Here is a 23,431-nt window from a genome sequence, read left to right as displayed (position 1 = left end):
AAACTTTCTCATAATTTTCCCCGCTCTACTGGTCACAGAAATAACTTCTATTCAGTGCCTCCTTCAATGATCGAGCCAAGATCACAAAGTCATGTACCTGTAATGGGGAAATTCCAGGTACAAATTTTCAACAATCTTTGCTGCAACATGTTAGTACACTGAAAGGATATGGCCTAGATTTTGGGATAGAAATGATAGCAAACCTGTCAATATTTGCCGCCATTACTCCTCCGAAACTAACAGCAACATCTGGAATTCACACATCTACTGTTAAAATGGAAATCCAGAAGTTGCTGTCAGTGATTCTGTGCTTTGCCATAGGGTATTTGTTCACGTCCCCCAGAATTAGAAAATACCTTGGTCAATTAGGATAATTGAGTTTTTAATGGATTACTGAGTTCATGATTGCAGATTTCATGATTACTTCAAAAAGACCTCACTAGTCATGAAAAATGAACTGTATATTTATGGAAAGCTAAATTTCACCAGAATTATAAAATAACTTCTACAAATTTCTAAAACAGCATTTTTAAAGCTTCTTTATTATATTTGCAGTTTCTGCTGAATCATTTATTTCATTCTTTGCAAAGTAAAGTTAAAAATCAAAGAGTAATCAGTGTGTTTTACTTCCTACTTTGCTGTCTATAAGAATAATTTAATGTAATTGGCTGCTTAACCTGCTAAGAATAGCACTGTTGCTGGATGACTGGAGAACACCTTGACTTGGTGCCAGATTCAAATTATTACCAAGAAGAGGGGAAATGAATATCACAGAGATTGTTAAGGTTCTCATTCAGAGAGTCAGTGCAGACTATATGGGCCGAATGGCCTCCTTCTGTATTTAGGGACTAAGAGATTAAGGTGTTGAATATTCTGGTCCTCCATGATGGCATAGAAATTGGTCTTTGTTGACCCTATTTTAAAAGTAAAATTCAATTTTGTGTTGCCTAACATTTTTTGATCCAAAATTAGGCTATTCATTTTTAGGAAGTGGGTAGCTTCCTAGGTGAGAGCCTGTTATATATAAGAATATATAAACGAATGAGAGAACTGTTCATGAATATTTCAAAGATTTACAAGCATTTACTCAATATGCAGGGTGAGTTTCCACCATCTATACAGTTCCATAAGAGGCTTGGCCAATGGAAGCATGCAATTCAGGTTGCCTGCTGCACAGGAAGATCCTTTATATAAACTCCAGTGAGGGAGAGAAGAACAAGAGGGGGATCTATTGTGGCTACTGATTGCCATTGGAAATAATTTGGAGTCAGGAGAACAATGCTTGAACTTCTTAGTTCCATGGAAATTTTAAGAAGAAACATCCACTTACCATTTCAGTGATGATCGTTTCCTAGACCACAGCACCCAAAAATCCCAAAAATCTAACCCAGGATCTGTTTGCCTCAGGGAAATATAATTCCTTTTCAGGGTCACTAAACAAGCTTTGGGCCTCTTTTCTACTGTGACATAATCCCAGCAATAGTACTGAAGGCTTGTGCTCCAGACCTAGTGCTGCCCCAATCCTAGCTGTTTCAGTATAGCTACAACACTAGCATCTATGGGACAGTGTGGAAAATTGCCCAGGTATGATCTGCCCAAAAAAAGAAAGACAAATTCAACCAGATCAATTACCAACCATCAGTCTACATTAACATAGTGATGGAAGGGGTCATCAACATTGCTATCATGCGCAATTACTCAGCAATAACCTGATCACTGACGCTCAGTTTGGGTTACGCCAGAGCCACTTAACTCCTAAACACATTACAGCCTTGGTCCAAACATGGACAAAAGAGCTGATCTCAAGAGGTGAGATGAGAGTGACTGCCCTTGACATCAAAGCAGCATTTCTCTGTGTGTGCCATCGTATAACCTTAGCAAAATTGAATCCAACAGGAAATGAGGGGAAACTCTCCATGAGTTATAGTCATACCTAGCACAAAGAAAGATGGTTGTGGTTGTTATGGTCCACTTATTTCAGCCCCAGAGCATTGTTGCAGAAGTTCCAATCATCTTCAGCTGCTCCATCAATGACCTTCCCTTCATCATAAGGTCAGAAGTGGAGATTTTCGCTGAGGATTGCACAATGTTCAATACCATTCACACCTCCTCAAACACTGAAGCAGTCCATGTCCACATGCAGCAACACTTGGACAACATTCAAGCCTGGGCTGATAAGTGATAAATAACATTTGCACCACACAAGTGCCGGGGAATGACCATCTCCAACAAGAGAGAATTTTACCATCTTCCCTTGACGTTCAATGGCATGATCATTGTTGAATCATCAACATTCTAGGGGATTTTATTGACCAGAAACCTAACTGGACCAATCATATGAATACTGTGGCTCCAAGGCGGCCTTCACGACACACGACAGCGCAGAGTCGCTGAGCAGAAACTGATAGCCAAGTGCCGTACACATGAGGACGGCCTAAACCGGGATGTTGGATTTATGTCACACTATCAGTAACCCCCACAGCTTGCCTCCTGGGCTTGCAGAATCTCACTAGCTGTTCTGTCTGGAGACAATACACATCTCTTTAACCTGTGTTTAATGCTCCCTCCACCACATTGTCTGTACCTTTAAGACCTGGCTGGCTTTAGGGATTCGCATTCTCATCAGTATTCTGCAACTTGATTTTGTGTTTGTGCCCTGTTTGAGAGCACATTTCCACTCCATTTGACGAAGGAGCAGTGCTCCGAAAGCTTATGGTATTTGTTACCAAATAAACCTGTTGGACTTTAACCTGGTGTTGTGAGACTTCTTACTGTGCTACAAAGCAAGTCAGAGGTTAGAAATTCTGCAGTAACTAACTCACCACTTGGCTTCCCACTTGTCTACCATTTAAAGCACAAGTCAGGAGTGTGATGTGATGCTCTCCACTTTCCTGGATGAAGGTCATTCCACAAACACACAAGAAGCTTGATACCATCCAGGAAAGAGCAGCCCGTTTAATCAGTACCCCATCCATCACATTAAACACTCACTCACTCCACCACCAACGCACAGTAGCAGCAGTATATACCATTTTCAGGATGCACTACAACAAAGCACCAGGTCTCCTTTGACAGCACCTTCCAAACCCGCAACCTCTACCAGCAGACGGATGGGAACACCACCACTTGCAAGCTCCCCTCAACCTGACTTGAAACTGTCACTTATCATTCACTGTAGCTGGGTCAAAATGCAAAAACTCCTTTCCTATCAGTAATGCGGCCTTATTCCACATGACTGCAGCCGTTCAAGAAGGAGATTCATTCACTCTCAAGGGCATTTCATTAAGAGATGGGCAACAGCGATGCACACATCCCATAAACATATATTTTTTAAAATGCAAGGGTCATACTCAACTGACTCCAAAATTTAAATCTCCCAATTCGTGGCAGATATTTCTCGCCCTCCTTTGTGTTGGAAATCTCTGTGGTCGAAAATTAGTCATTTTTGGACATTTTATGCCTGAAAAACAAACACAACAAAGACCAATTACTGCCCTGAAATCCAAGGGCCTCTTCCTTCAAAGGCAGAGATTGTTTCCCACGCACATTTGTTGCTATTAAAATGGCCTAAAGGAAGTCCTGGGCCAATGAGTCACACAGTCATTCAGTATTATTACTAGGACCATTTTTACCCTCTTTCCCGGGCAGCACCTATAATTATCACAACTTCCAGTAAGGCCAGTAGCAGGTCAGTTAGGATATTCCATTTTACAATGGGTGAATTCAAATCGATATTAATGAAAGTCTTGTTTCTAATCCAACACAAGAACAGTGTGTATAATACATAATTACAGCCTGGCCAAACTACGGTGTGATGTAATGAAGAAATTATTCTTAGCTTTTAGGGTCTTCTAACAAAGATTCAATGTGTTCGGTAGTGGAGGCTCTTTTTTCCAATCATCAGCACTGTAATTTTACTGAGTAGGTTGCTAACAGATTCAACAAGTGAAATTTTGATTCTATGTTGTCATTTGCAAGTGGTATTTAGTTCATGAAATTTCAAAGGAAGAACAATGTGTGAGAATAAAAGTAAATCATCATTTTAGGGCTTTTTCATCAATAAATGTACTTTTCTGTCTAATAATTCCCAGTCTCTTAGATGGAGCATATAAATACTATCGTGGTGTACTTGAATAAAGGTTATGAGGAGTTTACTCACTTTTAATGGGTAATTTTCTCTATAGGTATCCAATAACCTGCGTCAGTTTTGTATAATAAGCATGAAGTTATTATTAAGGAAAACAATATCACTGCTGTGTTTTCTTGCCTTTGTTTTATCTGTCAGCCTTATCCAACCCATGTCACCTTACAAAGGTTTTAACAAGCAGAAACTGTAATGACTTGTATGAATAAACAGAAAACTGGAAAGAAACGTACTGGTAGAAACATGAAAGGCATAAATGAGCACAGTGTATTCTCTGGCAATATGATAAGCAGAGGCCCTAAATTTAATCGCTACTTCCAGCTCTGTAAGGGTGCTGAATGGCAAAGCAACATTTTATGAACAATCAATTGGTGCAGAACCAGTCTACACCAGGTCATATCCATCATTCCAGTCAGATTTTGGTCTTCCATTTTCCACCTTTTACATTAGACCACACTTCAATGGGGGAATTTTCAGGCCATTCCCAATGGTCGGATCTTCTGTCTCCACTGAAGGCGACCCCTCGCAGTGGGTCCCCCGATGGTGGGGCAGGCGAGCCAGACAAAAGCCCACAAATTCGGCAGGACTGGAAGATCTCACCAGCGCCAATGGCTCACTGCAATTGACGCAGGAAAACTCTGCAAGGGTTGGGGGCGGGGGGAGCAGTGTGTGGAATTCCAACAGATGGTGTAAGTGGCCCAAGATTTCAGGATAGAATGGTTGCAACAAATAAGGAGCTCACTTGCCTCTTGATGTTCATGCCAGTTCTCCAGGAGAAAGCTCAGCTAGTCCCATTCATCTGCCCTTTGTCCATAGCACTGCAATTTCTTTCTGCTCAGAGAATTATCAAATTTCCCTTTGAAAACCAGGGTTGAATCTGCCTTCACACTCCACACTCTCAGGCAGGCATACCAAATTCCGACCATGCGCTGAAAAAAGCCTTTTTCCTCATGTTTTCTTTGGTTCTTTTGCCATTCATCTTAAATCAGTCTCTTTTTATTCTCAACGCTATTCATAGAATCATAGAATCACATAGTGCAGGAGAAGCCCTTCAGCCCATCCCATCACCGACGGGTGAAAAACACCAGAATTCTCACTTAAACCCATCTACCAGCACTTGGCCCATAGCCTTGAATGTTATGACATGCTAAGTGCTCATCCAGGTACTTTTTAAAGGATGTGAGGCAATCTGCCTCTACCACACTCCCAGGCAGTCCATTCCAGACCATCACCACTCTCTGGGCAAAAAGGTTTTTCCTCATATCCCCCCAAACCTCCTGCCCCTCACCTTGAACCTATGTCCCCTCCTGACTGACCCAATAGTTCCCATTGCCAATGGGAATACTTTTGTCCTACCTACTCTATCCAGACACCTCATGATCTTGAACCCCTCTATCAAATCATCTCTCAACATTCTCTTCTCTAAGCAGAACAGCCCCAACTTCATGTTATCCAAGCTACTTACGTACTTCATCCCTAGAGCCATGCTCATATATTTTATTTGCACCCTTGCCGATGCCTTCACATCTTTCCAAGACTGTTGCCTACACACAGTTCTCCAGTTGAGGTTGAGCCAGTCACAAACCTATTATAAAGGTTTTCCAAAACATCATTTCTTTTGTACTCTATGCCACTATTTATAAAACCTAGGACCCCAATGCCATATTAACCAATCTCTCAACTTGTCCTGCCACCTTCAACAAATTGTGACCATATTACCCCAGTTCCTCTACTCTTGCAACCCATTTAGAATTGTATCCTTTATTTTATATTTCCTTTCCTCGTTCTTGATGCCAATATGCATCAGATGACAAGTCTCTGCATTAAATTTCATCTATGTCTATCCATTTCACCAGCCTGTCTATGTCCTCTTGAAGGCTATCTCTATTCGCCTCACAGTTCACAATACTTCCATATATTGTGTGAACTGCAAACTTTTGAAGTGTGCCCTACACACCTAAGTGTAGGCAATTAACATAGGTCAAGAAAAGTCGTAATCCTTGTACAGACCCCTCGGCAGCCTCACTGTATACCTTTCTCCAGTCCGAAAAGCAATCATTATCATTATCTTCTGGTTCATGTCACTCAGCCAATGTCATGTCCATGCTGTCACTATCCCCTTTATTCCACGGGCTCTAACTTTGCTGACAAACCTATTATGTGGCACTTTATCAAACATCTTTTGAAATTCCATGTACACCACCACATCAACCACATTACCCTCATCAATTGTCTCTATTAAGTTATCAAAAAACTTAATTAAGCTAGTTAAGCAAGATTTGCCTTGAATAAATTTGGGCTACATTTCATAATTAATCTACATTTGTCCAAGCAACGGTTAACTTTGTCCGAGATTATAATTTGTAAAAACTTCCACACCACTAAGGCCTATGTCGCTGGGCTTATTCTTATTTGCAACAGTTTTTGGTGCAGCATTTTCAATCCTTCAGTCATCAGGCACATCCCTGGATTGGTAGGTTAGACGGTAAGAAGTCTCACAACACCAGGTTAAAGTCCAACAGGTTTATTTGGTAGCAAATACCATAAGCTTTCGGAGCACTGCTCCTTCGTCAGATGGAGTGGAAATGTGCTCTCAAACAGTGCAAACAGCCAAAATCAAGTTGCAGAATACTGATTAGAATGCGAATCCTACAACCAGCCAGGTCTTAAAGGTACAGACAATGTGGGTGGAGGGAACATTAAACACAGGTTAAAGAAATGTGTATTGTCTCCAGACAGAACAGCTAGTGAGATTCTACAAGCCCAGGAGGCAAGCTGTGGGGGTTACTGATAATGTGACATAAATCCAACATCCCGTTTAGGCCATCCTCATGTGTGCGGAACTTGGCTATCAGTTTCTGCTCAGCGACTCTGCGCTGTCGTGTGTCGTGAAGGCCGCCTTGGAGAACGCTTACCTGAAGATCCAAGGCTGAATGCCCGTGACTGCTGAAGTGCTCCCCCACAGGAAGAGAACAGTCTTGCCTGGTGATTGTCGAGTGGTGTTCATTCATCCGTTGTCGTAGCGTCTGCATGGTTTCCCCAATGTACCATGCCTCGGGACATCCTTCCCTGCAGCATATCAGGTAGACAACGTTGGCCGAGTTGCAAGAGTAGGTACCGTGTACCTGGTAGATGGTGTTCTCACGTGAGATGATGGCATCCGTGTCGATGATCCGGCACGTCTTGCAGAGGTTGCTGTGGCAGGGTTGTGTGGTGTTGTGGTCACTGTTCTCCTGAAGGCTGGGTAGTTTGCTGCGGACAATGGTCTGTTTGAGGTTGCGTGGTTGTTTGAAGGCAAGAAGTGCATCTCCATTAAGGGCGGTCACCTCAGCACCTCACTGTACCGCAAGCCCACGGATAACCTCATGATGCTCCACTTCTCCAGCTTCCACCCTAAACACGTTAAAGAAGCCATCCCCTACGGACAAGCCCTCCGAATACACAGGATCTGCACAGATGAGGAGGATCGCAACAGACACCTCCAGACACTGAAAGATGCCCTCATAAGAACAGGATATGGCGCTCGACTCATCGATCAACAGTTCCGACGCGCCACAGCGAAAAACCGCACCGACCTCCTCAGAAGACAAACACGGGACACGGTGGACAGAGTACCCTTCGTCGTCCAGTACTTCCCCGGAGCGGAGAAGCTACGGCATCTCCTCCGGAGCCTTCAACATGTCATTGATGAAGACGAACATCTCGCCAAGGCCATCCCCACACCCCCACTTCTTGCCTTCAAACAACCACGCAACCTCAAACAGACCATTGTCCGCAGCAAACTACCCAGCCTTCAGGAGAACAGTGACCACTACACCACACAACCCTGCCACAGCAACCTCTGCAAGACGTGCCGGATCACCGACACAGATGCCATCATCTCACGTGAGAACACCATCTACCAGGTACACGGTACCTACTCTTGCAACTCGGCCAACATTGTCTACCTGATACGCTGCAGGAAAGGATGTCCCGAGGCATGGTACATTGGGGAAACCATGCAGACACTACGACAACGGATGAATGAACACCGCTCGACAATCACCAGGCAAGACTGTTCTCTTCCTGTGGGGGAGCACTTCAGCAGTCACGGGCATTCAGCCTTGGATCTTCAGGTGAGCGTTCTCCAAGGCGGCCTTCACGACACACGACAGCGCAGAGTCGCTGAGCAGAAACTGATAGCCAAGTTCCGCACACATGAGGACGGCCTAAACCGGGATGTTGGATTTATGTCACATTATCAGTAACCCCCACAGGTTGCCTCCTGGGCTTGTAGAATCTCACTAGCTGTTCTGTCTGGAGACAATACACATTTCTTTAACCTGTGTTTAATGTTCCCTCCACCCACATTGTCTGTACCTTTAAGACCTGGCTGGTTGTAGGATTCGCATTCTAATCAGTATTCTGCAACTTGATTTTGTCTGTTTGCACTGTTTGAGAGCACATTTCCACTCCATCTGACGAAGGAGCAGTGCTCCGAAAGCTTATGGTATTTGTTACCAAATAAACCTGTTGGACTTTAACCTGGTGTTGTGAGACTTCTTACCGTGTTCACCCCAGTCCAACGCCGGCATCTCCACATCTTGGTAGGTTAGAGCCAGTGCTGCTGCAATTTCCACCCTTACTTCCCCCTGCACCCTTAGATGCATCACATCCTGTCCTAGTGCTTTAACAACTTTAAGTATAGGCAGCATTTCTACTACGCCCTCTTGAACAATTTTCTGCCAATGTCTCAATAAGCTTCTCTTACACTTAGGCTTTGGGAGCATTTTCTTTTTCATTTTGTATTCAACAATGCCCTCTATCCCCGTACATAAATCTCCCTTTTTCCCTAATAATCCTCACCCCATCCTTTGCTATCATTTTACTATTTGTATATCTATAGAAGACTTTTGGATTCCCTTGTTTGTTAGCTACCAGATTCTTCTCATAATCTCTCTTTTCGTCTCTTTGAAGTTGTTGGAATATTGACCTCCTACCATTTCAATAAGTTGCTTCAACAACCAGCAACAACTTGCTTTTATACTGCACCTTTAACACAGTAAAATGTCCTGAGGTGCCTCACCAGAATATTATCTAAAAAACATTGAGCTATATAAGAACATAAGAGGTTGCAGCAGAAGTATGACAGATATGCCCTTGAGACTGCTCCACCATTTAGTCATACCATAGTTGACCTTTTACATCAACTCTATACTTTTCCACCCTATTGCTTTATCCTTTAATACCCTTAGTGATCAAACATCTATCAATTTCAGTTTTGAATGTATCAAGCATTGAGGATCCATGGATCTCTGGGGATAGAATTGCAAAAAAATTGCAACCCTCTGAATGAAAAAATTTCTCCTCATCTCAGTCCTGAATGCTCAATGCCTTATCCTAATCCATAGTTCTAGACTCTCCAGTCAAGCAAAACAGCCTATGAGCATATCTATCCTCTCAGAGTGTTGTACTTCTATAAGGAGAGGTGACCAAAACTTTTGTTAATCGGGTAGGTTTTGAGGAGCATCTTAAAGGATGGCAGAGAGACAAAGAGATTTAGGGACGGAATTTCAGAGGTTACGGCCTAGACTAGACAACTAAAAACAAAGCTGCTCATAGTGGAGGGCGGGGGTGGGGGAGGGGTGCGGACTAAGAAATCAGGAACGCACAAGAGATCAGAATTGGAGGAGAATAGAGGTTTTGTGAGAGAAAAGGGAAATCTTTTCTCCATAACGGATAAGGGACAGATATCCTTCACAACTTTCTGCCAGTACTTGAGGATAACCTAAGAAGGCATTCCTACAGTTCTCAGCTCCTGAACCGACATCATATTCTTTAGAAATCTCACAAGTCAAGCTTGCTTGTGCCCACTGCACTTCATTTTTCTACCAACCCCTTCAGAAGATATTATTAACACATTACTCTTGAGTAGGGATCAAAATCTAAATTAAAACGTATGGCACAGTGGGTAGCACTGCTGCCTCGCAGCATCAGGGACCCAGGTTCAATTCTGGCCTCACTGTCTGTGCGGAGTTTGCATGTTCTCCCCATGTCTGCATGGGCTTCCTCCGGGTGCTCCGGTTTCCTCCCACAGTCCAAAGATATGCGGGTTAGGTTGATTGGCCGTGCTAAATTGCCTCTTAATGTCAGAGGGAGTAGCTAGGGTAAATACATGAGGTTATGGGGATAGGGCCTGGGTGGGATTGTTGTTGGTGCCGTCTCGATGGGCCGAATAGCTTCCTTCTGCACAGTAGGGATTTGATGATTGATTTGATGAAAGAACACCACAAGCTTGTGTGCAGTGAACTCCTAAAGTTACTCAGCTGACGATAACAGTGAATGCAGCCAGAGTCTCTTAAAAAATAGCTTGTAACGCACTGCAACACCTTTCTTCAATTTCATTTCAGGCAGGACCACCCTGGTTCCCACGCTCTTGTGCCTCTTTCTTCCTCTCTATCTAGTCTCTCAAGTGAGTGCTTTAATGTTCCATAACTTTTGAACTGCCTGAAATGCAGGATGAATTTCAAGTAGACATAAAATAATAGATTGATTTTACAGACCCGATTGCATAGTAATTTCTTGGATAGTCGCGTTTCCAGGTTAAATGAACCACAGGAGAGGGAGAGTCGTTCACAACTCCCAAACAGTCGTACTGACTTAATTAACACATCAATACTTATCAAAGCCTCGGGGGACTAAACACACAGACCTGATGACTCTGTTCAACCAACCCTGGCCATTGCTTTACACTTCATATAAAGCACAATTTATGTTTATACACAAAACTAAGTCTGTGCAATGTATCAATGAAAAATGATAATGCCACTGGAATATGTTATAGTTACAATATTTCAATCTGACTTTTACCTTTTAACCGTAACTAACATTTCATTATTGCAACATTTTTCTTGGATGTCAGAAGAAGAATCTTAGTAATGATTAGGTTAGTGAGGCCACAGATACTGCAGATAAATTATTATCATGTTGAATCTTAGGTGTTGCAGCTTCCCAGTAGTTGATGAAGCAATTAGTGATATATGATTTCCTTGTGGCTCACAGCAGTAGGCAGGAAATGTGCATATTTAATGTTAAAAGAACAACCTTATTTAACAATCTAAAACATAATAGCTCACACACTAATCCAGATAGTCTGCTGTGTGATCTGAACTGAGTGTACCGCTAATGTATATTGTAACATGGTATTTTTCAACACTTGACTGGTAATATTTCGCATTTGTTTTGTTGTTACTGCTGACTCCACTGCAAACCGCATTCCCAAGAAAATGGATTGTGATATGCAAAGTTTGAGCTTTCTATTTTAAAACTGAGCAACAGCAGCAAATTTGCCAATTTCAGCAAAGCTAGCCAATTTCATCATTTGAAATCCCTGTGGGGCTGTCGCATGCCTGGCATTACCCGGCTTTGACATTTTGTGCTGCCGCATAATTACGGATCTGAAAATTTTGCTGTTTGTACAAAATTGGTAATGAATCAAGATTTTTAAGAAAATTTACCTAGTCCCTGCACCTCACCCCACAACCCTCAACTGATAGAGAAATATGTCAGTATGAAATTTGGATTAGTGGCACCTGCTGTATGAATGCTGTTGGTGCAATGGTGTCCAAAATGCATCCACAGCATGTACAGACACTTTTTGAATGTGTCATTTTCTATTTAGATTTGATTTTGATTTGATTTGGTTTGATTTGATTTATTATTGTCACATGCATTAGCATACAGTGAAAAGTATTGTTTCTTGCGCGCTATACAGACAAAGCATACCGTTCATAGAGAAGGAAACAAGAGAATGTAGTGTTACAGTCATAGCTAGGATGTAGAGAAAGATCAATTTAATGCAATGTAGATCCATTCAAAAGTCTGATGGCAGCAGAGAAGAAGCTGTTCTTGAGTCGGTTGGTCCGTGACCTCAGGCTTTTGTATCTTTTTCCCAATGGAAGAAGGCAGAGGAGAGAATGGTGGGGTGCGTGGGGTCCTCAATGATGCTGGCTGCTTTGTTGAGACAGCGGGAAGTGTCGACAGAATCAATGGATGGGAGGCTGGTTTGTGTGATGGATTGGGTTTCATTCACGACCTTTTGTAGTTCCTTTGGTCTTGGGAAGAGCAGGAGCCATACAAAGCTGTGATACTACCAGAAAGAATGCTTTCTGTGCATCTGTAAAAGTTGGTGAGAGTCGTAGCTGACATGCCAAATTTCCTTAGTCTTCTGAGAAAGTAAAGGCATTGGTAGGCTTTCTTAACTATAGTGTCGGCATGGGGGACCATGACAAGTTGTTGGTGACCTGGACACCTAAAAATTTGAAGTTCTCGACCATTGATGTAGACTGGGGCATGTTCTCCTCTACGCTTCCTGAAGTTGATGACAATCTCCTTCGTTTTGTTGACATTGAGGGAGAGATTATTGTCGCCGAACCAGTTCACCAGATTCTCTATCTCATTCCTGTACTCTGAATCGTCATTGTTTGAGATCTGACCCACTACGGTGGTGTCGTCAGCAAACTTGAAAATCGAGTTGGAGGGGAAGTTGGCCACACAGTCATAGGTGTATAAGGAGTATAGTAGGGGGCTAGACACAGCCTTGTGGGGCACCGGTGTTGAGGATGATCGTGGAGGAGGTGTTGTTGCCTATCCTTACTAATTATAGAACATAGAACATTACAGCGCAGTACAGGCCCTTCGGCCCTCGATGTTGCGCCACTAGTGAAACCAATCTAAAGCCCATCTAACCTACACTATTCCAATATCATCCACATGTTTATCCAATGACCATTTAAATGCCCATAATGTTGGCGAGTCCACTACTACCGCTGTCAGGGCATTCCACGCCCTTACTACTCTCTGAGTGAAGAACCTACCTCTGACATCTGTCCTATATCTATCACCCCTCAATTTAAAGCTATGTCCACTCATGCTAGCTATCACCATCCGAGGAAAAAGGCTCTCACTATCCACCCTATCTAATCCTCTGATCATCTTGTATGCCTCTATTAAGTCACCTCTTAACCTTCTTCTCTCTAACGAAAACAACCTCAGGTCCCTCAGCCTTTCCTCATAAGACCTTCCCACCATACCAGGCAACATCCTAGTAAATCTCCTCTGCACCCTTTCCAATGCTTCCACATCCTTCCTATAATGCGGTGACCAGAACTGTACGCAATACTCCAAGTGCGGCCGCACCAGAGTTTTGTACAGCTGCAACATGACTTCCTGGCTCCGAAACTCAATCCCTCTACCAATAAAAGCTAACACTCCGTACGCCTTCTTAACAACCCTATCAACCTGGGTGCCAACTTTCAGGGATCTATGCACATGGACACCGAGATCTCTCTGCTCATCCACACTACCAAGTATCTTACCATTAGCCCAGTACTCTGTAATCCTGTTACTCCTTCCAAAGTGAATCACCTCACACTTTTCTGCATTGAACTCCATTTGCCACCTCTCAGCCCAGCTCTGCAGCTTATCTATGTCCCTCTGTAACCTGCAACAACCTTCCGCACTGTCCACAACTCCACCGACTTTAGAGTCATCCGCAAATTTACTAACCCAACCTTCTACACCCTCATAATTATGGTCTGTGAGTTAGGAAGTTCAGGATCCAGTCGCAGAGGGAGGTGCTGAGGTCCAGGCCACTGAGTTTGGAGATGAGTTTCTAGGAATAATGATATTGAAGGCTGAGCTGTAGTCAATAAATAGGAGTCTGACATAGGTGTCTTTGTTATCTAGATGTTCCAGGATTGAGTGCAGGGCCAGGGAGATGGCGTCCACTGTGGACCTGTTGTGGCAGTAGGCAAACTGTAGTGGATCCAGGCAGTCCAGGAGGCTGGAATTGATTCGTGCCATGACTAGCCTTTCGAAGCACTTCATAATGATGGATGTCAGAGCCACCAGATGATAGTCATTAAGGCATGCTGCTTGGCTTTTCTTTGATTCCGGGATGATGGTTGTCTTCTTGAAGCAGATAGGGACCTCAGATTGTTGTAAAGAGAGGCCATCTTCAAACAGATCCAGGTGTTGAAACAAGTCTCTGAGAATAGAACAGAAACTGTTCACTGTGTGCACCATACAATTGGAAAGGGCAGGACTATGGAAACAGTAAAAACAAGAGAGGATGGATTGCATGATACCCATTCCTGATGTTGAAGTGATACCAGAGCCCAGTAGACCATTAAAGGGGTCAGAGAAGGAAGTCTCTGTGGACTCTGACCTCAGGACTGTTGTGACCAGAGTGAGAGATGGTTCATAGACCTGTGCCTTGTCGGTGGTCACAGTATTTGAAGACTGTGTTGGACTATGGCTGTTCATGGATGCAACTATAGAGCCAAATTGATCTGATGGGAAGCAAGAAATCCTAAAAAAACAGAGGCTGAGTTGCAAAGATTGTAAAATTTCACATGATGCCATATTTGTACAGAAGTAATCCAAACACTTGTAACGAAGTGAGGCATATTTTGTTGTATCACTATTTAGAGCAAAGTTTACCTTTTTATTTGAAATACTCTTCATCTGTTAGTTACTGTTTTTGTTATAGAGTCATAGAGGTTTACAGCATGGAAACAGGCCCTTCGGCCCGACTTGTCCATGCCGCACTTTTTTTTTTAAACCCCTAAACTAATCCCAATTGCCTGGATTTGGCCCATATCCCTCTATACCCATCGTACTCATGTAACTATCTAAATGCTTTTTAAAAGATAAAATTGTACCCGCCTCTACTACTACCTCTGGCAGCTTGTTTCAGACACTCACCACCCTCTGTGTGAAAAAATTGCCACTCTGGACACTTTTGTATCTCTCCCCTCTCACCTTAAACCTATGCCCTCTAGTTTTAGACTCCCCTACCTTTGGGAAAAGATATTGACTATCTACCTTGTCTATGCCCCTCATTATTTTATAGACCTCTATAAGGTCACCCCTCAGCCTTCCACGCTCCAGAGAAAAAAGTCCCAGTCTATTCAGCCTCTCCTTATAACTCAATCCATCAAGTCCCGGTAGCATCCTAGTAAATCTCTTCTGCACTCTTTCTAGTTTAATAATATCCTTTCTATAATAGGGTAACCAGAATTGCACACAGTATATTCCAAGTGTGGCCTCACCAATGTCTTGTACAACTTCAACAAGACATCCCAACTTCTGTATTCAATGTTCTGACCGATGAAACCAAGCATGCCGAATGCCTTCTTCACTACTCTGTCCACCTGTGACTCCACTTTCAAGGAGCTATGAACATGTACCCCTAGATCTCTTTGTTCTGTAACTCTCCCCAACACCCTACCATTAACTGAGTAAGTCCTGCCCTGGTTCAATCTACCAAAATGCATTACCTCGCATTCATCTAAATTAAACTCCATCTGCCATTCGTCAGCCCACTGGCCCAATTGATCAAGATCCCGATGCAATTGGAGATAACTTTCTTCACTGTCCACTATGCCACCAATCTTGGTGTCATCTGCAAACTTACTAACCCATGCCCCCTATATTCTCATCCAAATCATTAATATAAATGACAAATAACAGTGGGCCCAGCACTGATTCTTGAGGCACACCACTGGTCACAGGCCTCCAGTTATGTTGATTTTGGTTGGTTCGTTAGAATAAAAGTCTTAAAAAGTGAAATCTTGTTCATAGCTGTTTTTTCCATTGGTGACATGGGGATTCATTTATGTTATATTAAAAAAGACCACAATGATATTTATTAGAATTTAGTTAAATTATTAGATTTCTAGTGAACTGGAAATGACAGGATCGCTTGTTCAATCAAATAAGAAAAATAGTCCACAGTTTGTTGCCTTCAATGTCCTTGTTCTCTCTGGATGCCTCTAAATTATGATACACTTCGATCTGCGGAACTGCTTTGTGAAGTGTTGTGAAAGCCTGGCCAACCTTTGGAGGGACAGCAGTCCACTTGCTATCAAAATTTTCCTGGGGCACCTAGGGCCACAGCAGATGTTAACTGAAGAATTTGGTTTTGGTTAGCTGGCAGATAGCAGCATTCACAAAACAGTTGCATGAGCAATGGACAGTGCTGTAACACTGCCAATAAGGATTGAAATGTGCCATTTTGGCAAGCTGGTCAGTGCAGCAACATCCAGGTGTGTTTGGCCTTCACCCTAATATTCTGTTCAAACAAATGATTGAAAGGAATAGAGTGCTTTTGGCACAAAAGGAGAAATTAAATTAGTCATGAGCCAAAATGCTATTAAATGTTCAGATACTATGTTCAGAATGGCAGGCAAAAGAGCATAAGGAAGGCAAAAGTCAGTGTGCAAACGCCAATACATCGATATTTGTCGATTATTTTCCCATCTGGGTCTCCTAATATATCAATTCTGATAAAACAGAGAAATTTCACTCTTGAAGAAGTCTATCTTTTTTAAATAAAATGTAGCAAAGTTTCAGAAACAGAACTTTCAGTTAACAGATTGTCACCACCCTTTAAGCACATATGCAGCAGGCTTGCTTTGCAGAACAGTTGAATTGTAAAATCGTTTAAAGTTGTTCTCCTAGCTCTTAATCGCTGACTGTTTTAAAATCTCAAATATATTTTCAAAAGATTGCACATTTACTTTCTTAATATTTGTTAAGAATATCTAATTTCATGATTCACGTAGGAGTAAAATGTTTAGTTTGGGAATTCAAATTTTTAAAATTAGCAAATAAAACAACTGTTTTGAGGATCTGGTAAGCAGAGCTAAAATAATTACAAATCCAATGGTGGCCTGTGTTTATTTAATAAGGTCATAGTGGGAAATATTGGAAATTAAACAATTATTACTTCTCTAGGCTTCTTGGTGAATTCATCTACCATTGTCTTTGTAAGATATTTGAATTATTTATATGGTTGCCCAGAACAAAGGAGAGATTTGGGAATTGAATACGCCATACTGCCATATGGAGAGATTTTCAGGGAAGTATACTCTTTGGTTTTGGGTTTTATCTGGGTGGATTTGTTCAATAAAACAGGCAGTCAGCCTGGGGGCAGATTTGAAACAGACAGAGTATCGCCCAGGAGTTGTAAACCTTCTGTGGAATGAGGCCCAGAAAGCTGTCAGAAAACAGGAGTGTTTTTGATGTGGCAATCTTGCTAAGCAAGAATGTAGGAAGGCCCATGCTTAAGCTGGGGAGTTCTGGGGTGAGATTTTCCTGCCTCCCGGCCGCGTGTTACCCCGTGGTGGAAGGCAGCATGCTGCTGTCTCACCGCTGTCAATGGGATTTCCCACTGATGTCACCCCATGCCGCCGCAAAACATACGAGCAGGGGTGCGCTGCTGGCGAGAACCGGAAACTCCCGCTGGTATGAACGGCTGGAGGATTACAGCCACAATCATGAGGTGTTGAAGATGAGTTGGAGGGTCGCATAGCTGGATGCTAATGGAAAGACTCTAAGAAATCTCATACCTTATAGAATAGCAAGAACATTGAATAGAATCAAAGTGAATTCCTGAGAGCTGTGGAACATCTTGATTTGGTCCCAGGAGAAGTGATGGAACTCTCAAGACCTTGTAACATAGAAGGGATCTCTTGGGTCCGAACAAAAGTAGGATGGAGAATGTTCAGTTAAGTTTTTTGGAGTTTAAAGTATAAGTATTCATGAAATATAGTCTTGTTAATAGTATATGCTTTGCTTAACTCTTGTACAGTCAAAACTTTTGTTTAAAATGTGAAAGGTCAGGGAGCAATTCTTTCAGTTAATAACTGGGAGTTTGAATTTATTTTTTAAAGTTATTGGTCTCCACTGGGATCGTAAATTGTGCATATTCTGTATCATTGATAGAAATAGTGACCTGACTGCCACCAGTTTTGGTGAACATTAAAGTTGAATACTGAGCAATGTTGTTCTAAATTACAGACAGTGTCAGTATCTGAGCTGGGAGCAGTGAATGTGAAATCTAGTGAAGGTGCTGTGCCTCCATGATCACACTCTTGTTGCTATTCCTCCACTTCCTGGCCAGTCTGTACTTTTTGGGTATTTGAAAAGCAAAAGGTATAAGGGTCAGATTGTCTAACAGGGAAAGGGAAAAGTAAGAAAGGCATGTATACAAGATTTGCAGCTCGTAAATCAGAAGAGCTTGTATGATAGTGGAGAGATGGCATGTGGGAGGCAAGGTTAGCTATGAGTATACCATCATCTTCAAAGTCTTCAACCCTTCCACCAGCCATGGCAGAGGCAGTAATAGCAGTGTGTCCACCAGCAGAGCAAGGATATGCAAGCGTACTTCTCATCTGGTTAGGTCCTGCAACCTCTGGTTGTGTGCCACCATGTCCTGCAAAAGAAAGTGAAGTGTGGCTCAATCTGTTGGTGTCATGTGGATTTCATGGTTGAATAGTTTGTAATAATTGAGGTCAGAAGTCACAGAACAGCCAGAAAAAGTGGGCCAAGCTCATAAGAGATTTTAAAGCAGTTATTAAGAAGCAACAGTTTAATTATAATGCATCAATTAAATAGACAGAAAAAAGAAATAACTCTGTTTAAAAACAAGGGGTCACCCATTCAAGACAAAGGGGAAGAGAAATGTTATCTCTCAGAGGATCATGAGTCTTCCTCAAGAGGTGGTAGAAGCAGAGTCTTTGTATATTTCTAAGACAGAGGTCGATAAATTCTGGATAAGCAAGGGGTTGAAAGGTTCTGGGGGTAGGACAGAATGTGGAGTTGCGATTACAAATCAGATCAGCCATGATCTTATTAAATAGCGGAGCACGCTCAAAGGGCTGCGTGGCCTATTTCTGCTCCTAATTCATATGTTCACGTGTCTGTATGACTAATGACAAATCAGAGCGGTTTATTGGTCCCAGAGGGCAAACGGACGGATGATACAGAGTGAGAGTTAGTTTCCGTAGCTGACCCCCTGGCACTGTAGCACATTGGTTAGCACTGCTGCTTCACAGCACCAGGGGCCCGGGTTCAATTCCTGGCTTGGGTCACTGTCTGTGTGGAGTTTGCATGTTCTCCCTGTGTCTGTGTGGGTTTCCTCTGGCTGCTCCGGTTTTCTCCCACAATCTGAAAGATGTGCATCGACCCGAACAGGTGCTGGACTGTGGCGACTTGGGGAATTTCATAGTAACTTCATTGCAGTGTTAATGTAAACCTTACTTGTGACTAATAAATAAATTTTTAACTTTTTTTCCCCATTTCTTAACTGAAGTGTTTAGGCAGTTCTCCAGTTTTCTTCCATCTGAAAAAGATTTCAACCAGCATGAATCGCTTCAAAATAATCTTCCCTGTCCAAAGTGAGATTTTCCTAATTGGTAGTCTGCTTTTAACCTTTTCTCAGATGGCTGGTTTAAGAATGGATCCAATCTTATCAGGAATATCTGTGCAAGAGACATGTTCTTGGCAGGTAACAGGCTGTCCTGTGTTCTACAATCAGCAAGCTGCTATGTAAGCTTTTCTCCATAATATTTCTATAATATTCAATAAATTTCTAAAGGTTTTATACCATTAATTTAAAGCAATTTCTTCAACCTGGCGGTGTATGTCCACTGGGAGATATGTGTGTGAGGTGAAGTGAAGCAAATGAATTGGGATTGATAGAGATTGTTGATAGATGAGAGATGGGGCTGTGGTGAATTAAGCAGTGTCTGAGGTTAGTAATGCAGTTGGTTGTAAATGGCATTTCAAGGTACATTCCACTGACCTTGACCACTCATGTGAGGTCACCGAATTTCTTTAAGCCCTGGTTTCAGGCCCTTGGAGTTTGACCCCCTGACAATGACCTTAATAGTTATTTGATTCCTCTGTCACTTGACTGCGTACCTGGAAAGCCTCCTGAATTGATCACTGCAGATATAGGTCATCTCTCCCTTTTCAATCTTCTCCACCAACGCTTTCAGTACAGTTTCTGAAAACACCCTGTCATGTTGTAGCATCTTCTTTCTCAACTCCCGCAGATCTCCCAACACCTGCCCCAGCCACTGCGCACTTCCCCGTGAAGAGGTGAAGGCTAGCTTTAACGTTAATGGTACTAGCCATTCATGACATTGGTAAACTGCTCAGGCATCCAGCCATTCAATGGCACACCAAGCACTGGCTCAATGCTGAAATCATTTAAAACAGTAAGAGTTTTAACAACACCCGGTTAAAGTCCAACAGGTTTATTTGGTAGCAAACACCATTGGCTTTCGGAGCGCTGCTCCTTCGTCAGATGGAATGGAAATGTGCTGTGTGGAAATGTGTGTTAAAACTCTTACTGTGTTCACCCCAGTCCAACGCCGGCATCTCCACATCATGGAAATCATTTAAAACAGCAGCCAACATGATGTGGGCATGCAGCTTGTGTTGCAGTCAATGGGACAAGGTTAATCACACATCGCAATTCCTGTGCCTGGTTTCAGCGTTATTGAATTTAGTCCCCTTTGTTTCCAAGAACTAGTACAGAAATAAAATCAGAAATTCATAAGGTTTTCTTCCCACCTTGACTCCATTTTAATGCCTGAGAATTGATGCAACTCCAGAGTGAGATCGGGGCGTGGGAGAATTGTTGAAAGGGGCGAACAGTTTTGTCCACAATAGTTGTGATGCCTCTAATGGGGCTATGAAGCTCGGAATCATGCGCACACCTTTAATAGAATCTCAGCACTTGTCGCAGGACTGTCCTGTCATTCCTCACAGCGAGCATTCAAATTACCTCCGCTATCGCGAGCAGGCTCAAGGAAGTCCCTGATTAGCCAATCAGAGCACTGAACTGAACTGAGCGATCAATCAGGGTAGCGATAAGCTTTTCTATTGTTGAAGCGTTTGGGGAAGAATTCTCGTCCTGGCAGAGCCTCCATTTGACAGTCAGCATTGCTGGCTGAGAACTTGTGACCCTCACATGGTGGGCCCATGACTCCAATGGGGTTGTGATCCATTGTTTGTAAAACCTTGTTTTAAGGGGAACCCGGTCTGGAACTGGGAAAACAAATGACAGCACTGTCTTATAATCACGATATATTGCTAATTCAGCATTCACAATCTGATATTGTATAACCAGAGAGCACCTGGGCGATGGAAGTATAAAACTAGTAGAGGAGCGATCTCCTCAACCTGTGATGACATGCATTTTCATGGCTCAGTGAAGAAAATATACACCTTAATTCCATGCTGGCTGGACAGTTCTAATTTTATACTATTGCCATTCTGCATAGAAATTAAACAGTTTTGCGGAAAAATCAATAGCAAAAAAATCAAAGTCTGACATTTCAGCGATGCATTCTGTTTCTCACCTACCGAACCAGATCCTCTCAGACCAGAGCACCATCACAACTAGTTGCAGTCCGCGTCTTTCTATTGCCTGTAGTTCTATTATAGCCTATCCTGCTTCGTACTGTTCTGTTCCAAGTATCTGATGATCTTTCATTCTTGTTATTCCATTCAGTCTCAAGTATAATTCACATTTTGCTCTTGAACTCTTTCCAATTTTAAGCCCCAAATCACAACAATCAGTAAGCAGCTGCTTCATTCTGAGTTCTTGCTTTACAATGTGATTTTATTGTCTTGTGATTCGTCAGGAGTTCAATTTGCATGTTTATAAATAATTATAGATAATACTCCTGTTTTCCTAAACCCATGCTTCCCAAATATTTTTACACACTGGGCCCGATTTTACCATTTTGATTCTAAGTGCTGGGTGGACTTGAATCTGGGAGTGTTTCAGATCTGACTTTTAGACCCGTTCTCCAGCACCCCCATACGCACTCCACCTGAAAAAAAATCAGCAATTCGGAATCATGCTGCACAAGCCTGTGGGCGGGGCTTAACGCACTCGAAACCCTGCCGCTCTGATCGGCATCTCCAACTGCGCATGCGCAGAAAACAAAATGATAGAATAACGCTCCCCTGCCACATCGCTCCCAGACCGGATAATGCTTCCCCCTGGCACCCACAGACATTGCCCCAATCCCACAACATTACTGACTCCCTTATCCCCCCACCCGCCCACCACCCAGACCGATCACGGCCCCCTCATCCCCTCCCCCCCCCCCCACTGATCTCAGGCAGAGTTGCAGCGGACCCCCCTTCCCCCTCACTCATCTCAAGCAGAGATATCCACCCTTCCCCCTCCAGCCTACAGATATCAGGCAGGGTGATCCTCCTCACCCCCACCCCAATCCTCCCGCACAAGGCTCCCATCTCCTCCGGACTCCGATGGCTGTGTGACAGCTCTCTCTCTCTCCCCTGTCCCCAATCATTGAGGCACTGATCCACCACCCACCCCCCTCCCCATCAGCACACCTGCAGGTGCTCACTTGCCTTCCCCTCAGTGCTAACAAGCAAACTGCATGGAACTTGCTGGAATGTTCTGCCAAACTGCCGGCAGCTGATCTGCCCTAACGAGGGGCAGCTCCATTAAAAACTCAAGAATGGACAGGCAGGCAGGCATTTCGACATAAAATGTGCACACGACCAACCCCCCAATTCTCTGAGGGTGACCTGGGGAGGCTACTGGATGCAGCAGAGGCGGGACACCCTCTTCCTCCCAGGAGGATGCAGACCCAGGGGGATTGATGGAAATGCAACCTGGGAGGAAGTCGCTACCTCGGTCAGTGCCAGGACACTGGCCTCCTGAACCACGAAGCAGTGCCGGAAAAAAGGCAATGACCTCATCCGTGCAGCAAGGGTGAGTGCTGATCCCCATTTTGCATCTTCCCTCATATCTCCCCCAGGTCCTCCCATCCCCAGCACCATGCATGCTTCCAGCTCCTGACTTCCAAGCACCTGCTTCCTACCCGCCAATGAGCCCCATTGTGCTTGCCCTCTAAGGGCCACCACCTGAAACGCTGCAGGAGTCACACCACCATTTCTTTCATGGCTCCTTATGTCTCCATAGTAGAAGACCGAGCACAACACCCATGAGAGGGCGAAGACAGGGCATGGTGAGCCAGACCTCTGGGTCCTCACCCGCTTTGAGGAGTGGGCGCTGGAGCTCTCCAGAGAAGGGGAGATGTGGGCTGTCAGCAATAGCGTGGTCGGGCTGACGTCAAGACGTGAGCACCTGTCAATCATTTTGAGGCAACTTCTCAGGGGCACGAGCTTCGGGTGCAAGGGGCAAGGTTTAAATGAGATGTACGAGGCATGGTTATTTGCACAGAGAGGGTAGCATGTGCCTGGAACACGCTGCCGGGGGAGGTTGTGGATGCAGTTACGACAGCGACCTTTAAGGGGCATCTCTTCAGCGATGTGAATGGGATGGGAATAGAGGCATATGGTCCCCGGAAGGGTAGAGGGTTACAAATCAGGCGGGCAGCCTGGTCGCTACAGGCTTGGAGGGTCAAAGGGCCTGTTCGTGTGAAGTAATTTTCTTGGTTCTTTGTT

Source organism: Mustelus asterias, chromosome 3, assembly GCF_964213995.1.
Source record: "Mustelus asterias chromosome 3, sMusAst1.hap1.1, whole genome shotgun sequence".
In the NCBI taxonomy this organism is placed as follows: domain Eukaryota; kingdom Metazoa; phylum Chordata; class Chondrichthyes; order Carcharhiniformes; family Triakidae; genus Mustelus; species Mustelus asterias.
Note: the sequence above shows the minus strand (reverse complement) of the source record.